Source organism: Lipotes vexillifer, unplaced genomic scaffold, assembly GCF_000442215.2.
Source record: "Lipotes vexillifer unplaced genomic scaffold, Lipotes_vexillifer_v1.1 scaffold1049, whole genome shotgun sequence".
Lineage (NCBI taxonomy): Eukaryota > Metazoa > Chordata > Mammalia > Artiodactyla > Lipotidae > Lipotes > Lipotes vexillifer.
The window spans coordinates 1990085-1999094 of record NW_006799027.1 but is presented as its reverse complement, the minus strand read 5'-3'; the positions used below and the strand labels follow the sequence as shown (position 1 = coordinate 1999094).

Sequence of the window (9010 nt, the reverse complement as noted above, 5' to 3'; positions counted from 1 at the left end):
TCAGCAGGACACACAGGGAGCCCTAAAACCTGGACTCATAAGCAACTGTACAAAATCTAGATCCACATCTAAAAACCAGAGAGAGTTCAAAGGACAACTGCGATTACACTTAATTCAATAGCTGTCATCAACTAGTATCCTAAGCCAAGGTTCATTCCTGGACAGAATTCTAAATGTGGGGTGAAACCTTTTCTTGAGGGGAAGGACAGACCTCTTAACCTATCCATCCATGCACTAATTCCCCTGATTAATGCTAAATTTGCAGAGTGAGACAAGAGTTTATCAAATATAATCACAATATCTTTAATAGCTTCTCTTTGCCCACCAGGAACAGAATCATCCATCCACAAGAAAACGTGCTTACAAAATGTTTCAAACACTACACAGTGTTGCAACACACAGCTATATTACATGTGAACTCCCATGCCGAGTACTTCCTATTTATCCTCCTCAGAGACACAAGGTCTATAATCGGAGGTGTCCAAAATAGAAGTGACTTGCATTTCACCATCCAACTGAGATTTCTGTAAAGCTCACGAAGCAATCTGGCAAGGATGTAATTGCAGTTGCTAACAATTATCTTTAGTGTACTCCAGCTGTATTTCTCTCAGTACCAGGAGCCAGCTGACATGTCTGTGGAGGCTGGTACATCTCTGCTGAGCATGGCACTCACATCTATCACACCCAATGAGTCCCCACTATACAGCCCGAGTAGGAGACAAAGACCACAAAAGAATGACCCAGGAATTAAAATTACATGTTAGGTAATGTGTCTATCAAATAATGAAATCAGGTTGAATTTTTTTTTAATCAAAGTAGGATAACCAGAGGAGACTAGACACTTATCCCAGAGATGTTACCATTGCCCAAATATTTTAGAACTCCCTTTCAGTCCAATTTTTGAGCCATATGAAAAACAAATAAAAAAACAGTTTCTTTGCAAAACTGTTGTACAGAATGTCAATATTCTGACAAAGGTGAAGAATAAAGGATTTCAAGGTTTTCCACTCCAGTATTTAAGTGTAACCTCCCCAGCAAGGCAACAGAGAAGCCCAAAATGTAGCAATTTGGAACTGACCGTCCCTGAGATGATCTCTCTTCTCAGAGTCACCAAGAGACTTTCCAGGCAAACTCTTGCCGACTGAGGAGCCTGCCAATTTGTCAGCTATCAGACCAACCACACTCGATTTTAGCTTCAGCACACCCCTTTTTCCAAGCTGGCAGAGAGCAAAAGAAGCCCCAGAAGAAGTAAAGGAAGGGAGCCATACGTAAACAGCTATCAGCAGCACAAGCAGCTGAGAAAGGGAAGAGAGGGCGAGGTCTCCTCTGAGCTCTCTGCAGCTGTGGACCCAACCAGTCAGATTCTTCCATGAAAAAGATGGGCACAAACCGCCCCAAAAAACTCGCTCAGGGCTTCCTGTGCTTATTTTTCAGCCCATCAATTCCTCTTTATTTAAATCAGTATTTTAATATAATAAAGCACATGTATGCATGCCTCAAAAACCTTATTCTTTGAAGAATTTTGTTTTTTAAATCCCTGGCCTTACCCTCTCTGTCAGGGCACAGGCTGACGTTCCCAGGAACCCAGTTCCACGGGCAGCCAGCCAACTGGCCGGCTGGCTGGAGGGGCCGGGCATCCCCAGGAGTCGGAGAAGCTGTCTCAAATACTCATCCCACTTTCACTGCATGGCATCATGGTATGACTTTGGAAAGATGCAACCCAGAAGGGCAATAAATGCTAGAAAGAGGCTGATTTCTATTCCAAATTCTACTGCCACCAAGCTCCCACTCAAAGGTCACAGAGCTCTGCAAAACCTCATCCCACCCAGCTCTAAAATTCCACTTATCCTTCCGGTACTACCCTGAATGCTTGATATGTCGGTCGGATGAGCCCCTTGGCTTCTGCCTTCTCTGGCTATGGAAAGTTCAAACACAGGTTGCTGTACCTCTTGCAGCACACTGCATATTTAATCCAAGAAAATCAACATGAGCGCCACGTTCGTAATGACATACGTGCATCTAGTACTTTCTGGTTTATTAAGCATTTTAGTCTCATTTTAGGTCCCTTGGGTCATATGTCAAGGCAGTATTTTTTTTAATAAATTTATTTATTTATTTAGGGCTGCGTTGGGTCTTCGTTGCTGCGCGCGGGCTTTCTCTAGTTGCAATGAGCGGGGGCTGCTCTTTGTTGCAGTGCGTGGGCTTCTCACTGCAGTGGCTTCTCTTGTTTCAGGGCACAGGCTCTAGGCGCAGAGGCTTCAGTAGTTGTGGCTCGCGGGCTCTAGAGCGCAGGCCCAGTAGTTGTGGCTCACGGACCTAGTTGCTCCGCGGCATGTGGGATCTTCCCGGACCAGGGCTCAAACCCGTGTCCCCTGCACTGGCAGGCAGATTCTTAACCACTGAGCCACCAGGGAAGCCCTCAAGGCAGTATTTTTAAGCACCCTTTTTTAAGCAGAGAGGAAAGCGCCTCACTAGGACAGAGGCCCCACAGCAAAGGCAGAGTCATGTCCGGGGCGCAGACTCCTGATTACTGGGCTCCTTCTCTTTGCCCTCCATCAACTTCACAGACCCAGAGGCACATTCTGTAAACCCCCTGGGAAGAGCCTTCTCTCACTCTTCAGGAAAGGCAGGATAGGACAACAGTGAGTCTTGGAGCACAGAGGAAATGATCTCCTACCCAAGACTCCCAGCAACAAACTCAACATTTCATGATGATGTGAAAGGCTGCAGGGAGAGTGAGCTCTCTCCCTCCTTCCAGCTACCAGCTGAAAATGATACTGAAAGCACGAGAGGCTCTAACATCAACTGTTGGCGCCACAGACTTACCCTGGGTGCCTAGATGTTGAATCGTTAAAGGATCTGTATTTTGAAGTATGACAAGCATGATACTGTGAATTGCTCTCTTGTGAAAAATACCAAACACTGCTTCCTTAAAGGTAAGTCCAACACTATATGCTTGGAGCTAAATCTCTGACCCTGCGTGATTAAAACAGGATTTCAAAGCTGCTCACGTGGATTGCCTCTCATTATATTTTTCCTTTTGGTTCTGCCCTTTCCTGGATAGGAATGGATTTAATCTTTTTAATTTATTTATTTTATTTATTTATTTTTGGCTGTGTTGGGTCTTCATTGCTGCGTGCGGGCTTTCTCCAGTTGTGGTGAGTGGGGGCTGCTCTTCATTGCGGTGCGTGGGCTTCTCATTGAGGTGGCTTCTCTTGCTGCAGAGCACGGGCTCTAGGCACGTGGGCTTCAGCAGTTGTGGCTCGCAGGCGGTAGAGCACAGGCTCAGTAGTTGTGGGGTACGGGCTTAGTTGCTCTAAGGCATGTGGGATCTTCCTGGACCAGGGCTTGAACCCTTGTCCCCTGCACTGGCAGGAGGATTCTTAACCACTGCACCACCAGGGAAGCCCTGGATTTAATCTTTGTGTTGTTAGTTTCATCTAGCCAGAAATGTGAAAGCAATTCATCTCCTTAAGATGATAGAAACAATCAGCTTCGTAGAAAAGGGTGAGAAAATCTACAATTCCAAAAAATTATTTAATCTTCACTCCTCCCTAAAAGGAGCAGAAAGTAAAAATCCTATTCACAAAGTATTGCTAGCCAAAAGCACACAGGCAACAACTGAACCTCTGAAAACAAGACAGGCGTGGGTCAGGCACAGATCTCTCCCTCCCTAAGTACCTATCACAGGGTAGTTGAGGTGTGACACTCTAGCAAGTAAGGGTAAATTGGACCCCAACTCTGCCACTAACTAGCTGTGGAAACTTGAGCAAATTTCTTAACATTTAAGGCTCGATTACCTCTCCTGTAAAATGAGGAGAAAGATGTGAAGAGATTCACTACCCTCTTCCAGGATCTGCATGACCTGCGCAAGAGACTGCACCTTCCAAGATTCAGCTTCCTCATCCGTAAAGTGAGGGGCAAATGACTCCCTGATTCTAAATTAGGGAGGAAAATAAGTGAGTGGAGTGGAGGTCAGGGGGCCACAATGGTTGCTCCATGGAGCCACCACTGTATGCAGTCAGCCCACACTTGGTCGGAACATCTTCACAAACCTCGCAGGCAGCATTGCTAATAAATTTTAGCCTGGAAGCAAAGTCTACAGGCATGATTTTGCCCGTCAGGCTGGAAAGGTTAAAGTGGGACCGAGACTGGAGAAAAAGAACGCAGAAGAGATCAATTTCCATAGGCTGCAGACAGCGCAGAAACGAAGGGGAGGAGTCCAAGCTCCTGCTCCAAACAGGCACTTAGGTCTGTTACCAGCTCTCTTGCCGCCCCAGCCGTACAGCAGTGGGCTTCCTCAGCTACCCTGCGGTGCCTGGGGGAGAGCCTCAAGCTTCCAGCTTCCCTGGCCGTGGGAGGTTCAGATACCAGTGCCATATATCCCAGAACACATTTCACGTTTAATCCAAGAAAGTCACACGAATGGCTATGTTCATAATCACATTTATCTAGTGTTTTTTGATTTATAAGCATTTTAGTCTCATTTTGATCCTTAAGGACGTGAGACCACAGCTAAAGCCATTCATCTGAAGAGACATCTGAAATAAGACTAAACATATCACGCTGTTAAACAGATTTCCACCAGCCATTGGTTTCCTCTCAGTTTGGGCGTGTTTTTTTCTTTTGTCATGCTTTGAAATCTTTCTTCAGTTTCATTTTCAGGATATCACCTTATCTGCTTACCTCTCAGGTTAAAACGCAAACCAACCAAAAATTTCACATCCACTCTGCTTTCATTATTACAAGGCTTATTCATTCCCTACTTCCTTCTGCTTCCTCTCACTCAATAAATACACACACTGATGCTCTGACTCTGATGTCCTTCAGTGGCTGGCTTCACCCATTCATTCAACAAATATTTAAAGCGGTTCTTCAAGGTATCAGGCACTACTGTAAGCACTAAGGTTACATCAACGAACAAAAAAGTTCTAGTAGAACTTACATGCTAGAGTAGAAATATTATTACAATACATACATATGTGTATACAATGTACTACAGGTGACATGCAATTAAGAAATCATAGGGGCTTCCCTGGTGGCGCAGTGGTTGAGAGTCCGCCTGCCAATGCAGGGGACACGGGTTCGTGCCCCGGTCCGGGAAGATCCCACATGCCGCGGAGCGGCTGGGCCCGTGAGCCATGGTGCTGAGCCTGTGCGTCCGGAGCCTGTGCTCCCCAACGGGAGAGGCCACAACAGTGAGAGGCCTGCGTACTGCAAAAAAAAAAAAAAAAAAAAAAAAAAAGAAATCATAGTGCACAAAATGTATATTAGGATTGCTGATGGGGTGACCAGAGGAATGTTAAAGTGGGGTGATTGGGAAGGCCTCACTGAAAAAGTGAGGCTTGAACTAAGACTGAAGGTGAGGGAGGGCTGGCCAAGAGAACACATGGAGAACAGCATTCCGGGCAGAGGGACAGAGCAGAGGTCCTGGAGTGACAGCATGGCTGGTGTGTTCAGGGTACAGCACTGGAGGAGGCCAGTGTGGCTAGAAAGAGCTAGTGATTGAGGAGGGCAGGCAGATCACAAAGGGCCTTGGAGTCCACTGGAAGGACTCCACTGTCAAGTTCACTGTAAGGCTTTTACTCCATGTGACATAAGGAGTCGCTGCAGTTTTTTGAGCAGAGGAGTGATGTGTTAAAGTTCTGAAAAGGATCTCAGCACAGCTGCAGTGTTGAGAACAGACTGTGGTGGGTACGGGGAGAAGCAGGGAGACCAGTCAGGCTGCTTAGATTACAACAGCAGGAGCAGTCAGATTCTGGATATATTTTGAAGATAGAGAGTCATGCCTTCCTAGCAGACTGGATATGAGATGAGGGAGCTACTGGATTGTCAAGGATGACAGCTGATCCCTGGATGAAGTGGCTCCCAATCATTTTGAGGTTTGAGTTTGACAACCCAAACTGACACTCTGGTACAGATGTTAACAATTATCCTGATTTATTTGGCCTCACGGAATTTTAAATTCTCTTTAGTCCATTCCTCCTCTTCTCCTCCCACAAAAATAATCTAATCTGGTAAGTCCAGCATGTTACAGACGGAGGAAGTCCTTCCCAGAGGAACCACGGATACGACGCAGTGACACAGATCCTACCCCAGAAGGCAACCCCACACTAGTTAATATTTAGTTAATATTTGATGGCTAGTCAAGCAACAATGGAAAGTTTCCACTAGTCATTTACTGGCTCCATAACTCTGGGCAAGTCATTTCTCCTCTCTGCCTCATTTCTTGGTCTTAAACTAAGGATAATATTACCCCCAGGGTTATTGTGACGACTGAACGAATGAGCTGATGTCGAGCATTAAAGCAGCATCCATCACAGAGTAAGCAATATGTAAGGGTTGTACTTATTACCATCACTGTTGCTAAGTGTTTTTGTTTTTTCTCAATCTCACAGTAATTTTACCAGGAGTAATACCTGGGTAACTGATGAGTCTAATATAAATTTCTAAAACAGGAATAACCTAACACTAAGGTACACTAAATACAAAGGCAGGCAAGTTGCCTGTGGGCGTCATGGAAGCCTAACACAGTTACTGAAATTCTACAAACATTACCTGCTGTGTTTGGGCAGGGAAAACATGAACCTCATATCTTTGTGCTCTAAAGAAACTAACCTAACCCAGCTCCGTGAACTTCTCTGAACCTTCCAAGACTAGCTGTCTGGAAGATCTTTCAGGGTATAAGAAATATGGTAATTAGGCACTTCAGCTTTTGTTACCTACTAAAATCAAGAACTCCTGAGATGCTGTTTTTACGTGTTTACTAATCACCTAACAATCAGAAGTTAAAATACAGATATATATGTACATCTATACACTACAACTTAAGCAAATCTATTCTCTTCTCCCAGCCTCGGACAGAATGAATTTCCACGGAAAATGCCCCTGAACAACAGTGACACTTCCAAGGCTCACCCAGCCAGCGATTTTCAACCCGGCTGCATCTTAGAATCACCTGGAGCGCTTTACACATACTAATGCCAAAGCCCAGTCCTAGATTTCTGCTCTAATTGAAACTGTTGAGAATGGCCGAATAGGTAAATACTACAAGTATTATTGACTGAATGTGGCAGACAGAGAGAACATTGTTTAAATAGTGAATTAGTATTTCTGGGTTTAAACTAGCCTCATACCAACTGGGTTCTGGGGTGAGAAGCCACTACAGCCCAGATTAGAAATCCTCTTAACCTGCTCTACAGTCTCTCAAACCACCCCAAACCTCCAAAACAAGAGCTGCTGCTCTTCCAAATGTTTTCTCAAAAGCGAATGATGACCAAAACTTAGATTTCTTCCAAATGAAAGAACACAACACTACTCTATTTTTTTCTGGCAAAATCCTTCTAAGCCTTACTGCCGAATAGCTGATTACAATTACTTTTATTTTCCTGTTTCCTTACTATAGGCAATAATAATGTGCAGCCTGGGTCTAAGAAATGAGAGTCTTCCTTTTGTTTGTATTATGTTAATCCATTATTTAAAACACAATGCCTCTACCTGATATTAGGGCACAACATAAGGAAGAAATTATCTTCAATGTTCCAACATTATATAGGACTAAGTGATGATTTCCTACAACAAAATCATTCATTCATTCCTTTAAAACACAATATTTAGTGTTTATTACATGCTGGCCACTTCTTTCAGGTTCTTGTGATCATAGGAATGATCACGACAGACCGACCTTAATATCCTGCTAGATGCTTTTAAATGCATAAATTTAAAAATAAAGTACGGCTACAGTTCAAAGGCAACTATAGAGTAGGTCAACATAATGGAAGTCTAAAATAACACCACTAGAAATGTCATACTGAACCCTAATTTACTAAGTGCCTACTATAAACCATTGTTTTAGTCTCTTTTACATATGGTACTCATTTAATAAAGTTGTTGTCCTAAAAAGAAGAATTTACTATTTAGAAGAAATTAAATGAGGCCAAACAATGAGAAAATTCCTCCCTTTGGTAGAGTTTAAATTTGGCTTTGCACACTAGATGGAATGCGCCATCCTAAAAGCGACAAGAATAAATTACGATAGACTTGTGCCAATTCATTCACACAAGAAATTTTTTCAGATTAGTTCAACCACATCAACTGTGAAAAGATTCAATGGTTAAAAAAAAAGTCAAGTTGTCATAAAAATATATTTCCAATTTCAAATTTTTAAGGTGAAAACTTATAAACTGTATGATGCATAAACTACCCATCTGTAGATATTAAACCACGTAGCTTATTGATAAGATGGTACTAATAAAGGTACTGTAAGACCAATAAAATAAACCACCATTACTAGGCGCAGCGATCAGTCCTTTAACTTCCTTTACAAACACTAATCTAAACCAAAAGTCATTCAAATCAATCAGAAATTCACGGGACTGTAATTCAGCCCCAAGCAAAAACGAGGGGACTTATTCCAAAGCTCTCTGCAAATCACTGTGATAATACTGTAAAGAAAAAATTTTAAAGACTTCAGGTGAAGCTATCTGACTGCAATCTCTCAAACCACCCCTCCCCCCCAAAAAAAGCTTTTTGCTGGTGGTGTTTTGGGGAGGTTAGTTTTTTATGGAAATGGGCTGAAGGCCAGCAAGTGCGGTCAACTGGCGAGTTTCCGGGCAGCTAACCCAGGCACCCAGTCCTCGGCCTGCCCAGGGTCCCCATACCCTTCGCCTTTCGAAGGATAGACGGCCTCACCCTTCTGCGCGCAACTAGACGGGGGGCTCCGCCGGACAGACGGCCAGAGCCCGGCCGGGACCCCGCCCAGGCCCGCTCTCGGGGGCGAAGACCCTGGCCCGCTAGCGGGGAAGGGCCGAGAGCAACGGCCGCCGGGCGGGATACGGGGCGCGCGCTCAGGCGGCGCGGGGCGTCAGAGGGATCGGAGGGACCCCCGCCCGCCCGCCCGCCTCACCGTCGATGTTCTCCCGGTCGCTGATGTGCTGCAGGTTGCAGCCCGTGTCCTCGCGGCTCAGGTCGGCGTCGGGCCGGCAGGACTCCAGCCGCGAGTGAGCATTCC

At 44.8% G+C, this 9010-nt stretch overlaps 1 protein-coding gene across 2 annotated transcripts in view; it reads right to left on the bottom strand.

Annotated features, from left to right (window-relative positions):
* The window catches only part of CCNY (cyclin Y), a 129365-nt gene extending 120361 nt beyond the window's left edge, over positions 1-9004 (bottom strand). Inside the window, exon 1 of one of the 2 annotated variants that reach the window (XM_007471364.1) lies at positions 8906-9004. The gene's annotated coding sequence lies outside the window, so the exon portion shown is untranslated. The remainder of the gene's footprint in view (positions 1-8905) is intronic. The other variant, XM_007471365.1, reaches the window with a different exon arrangement.
* Between the last annotated feature and the right edge of the window lie 6 nt (positions 9005-9010).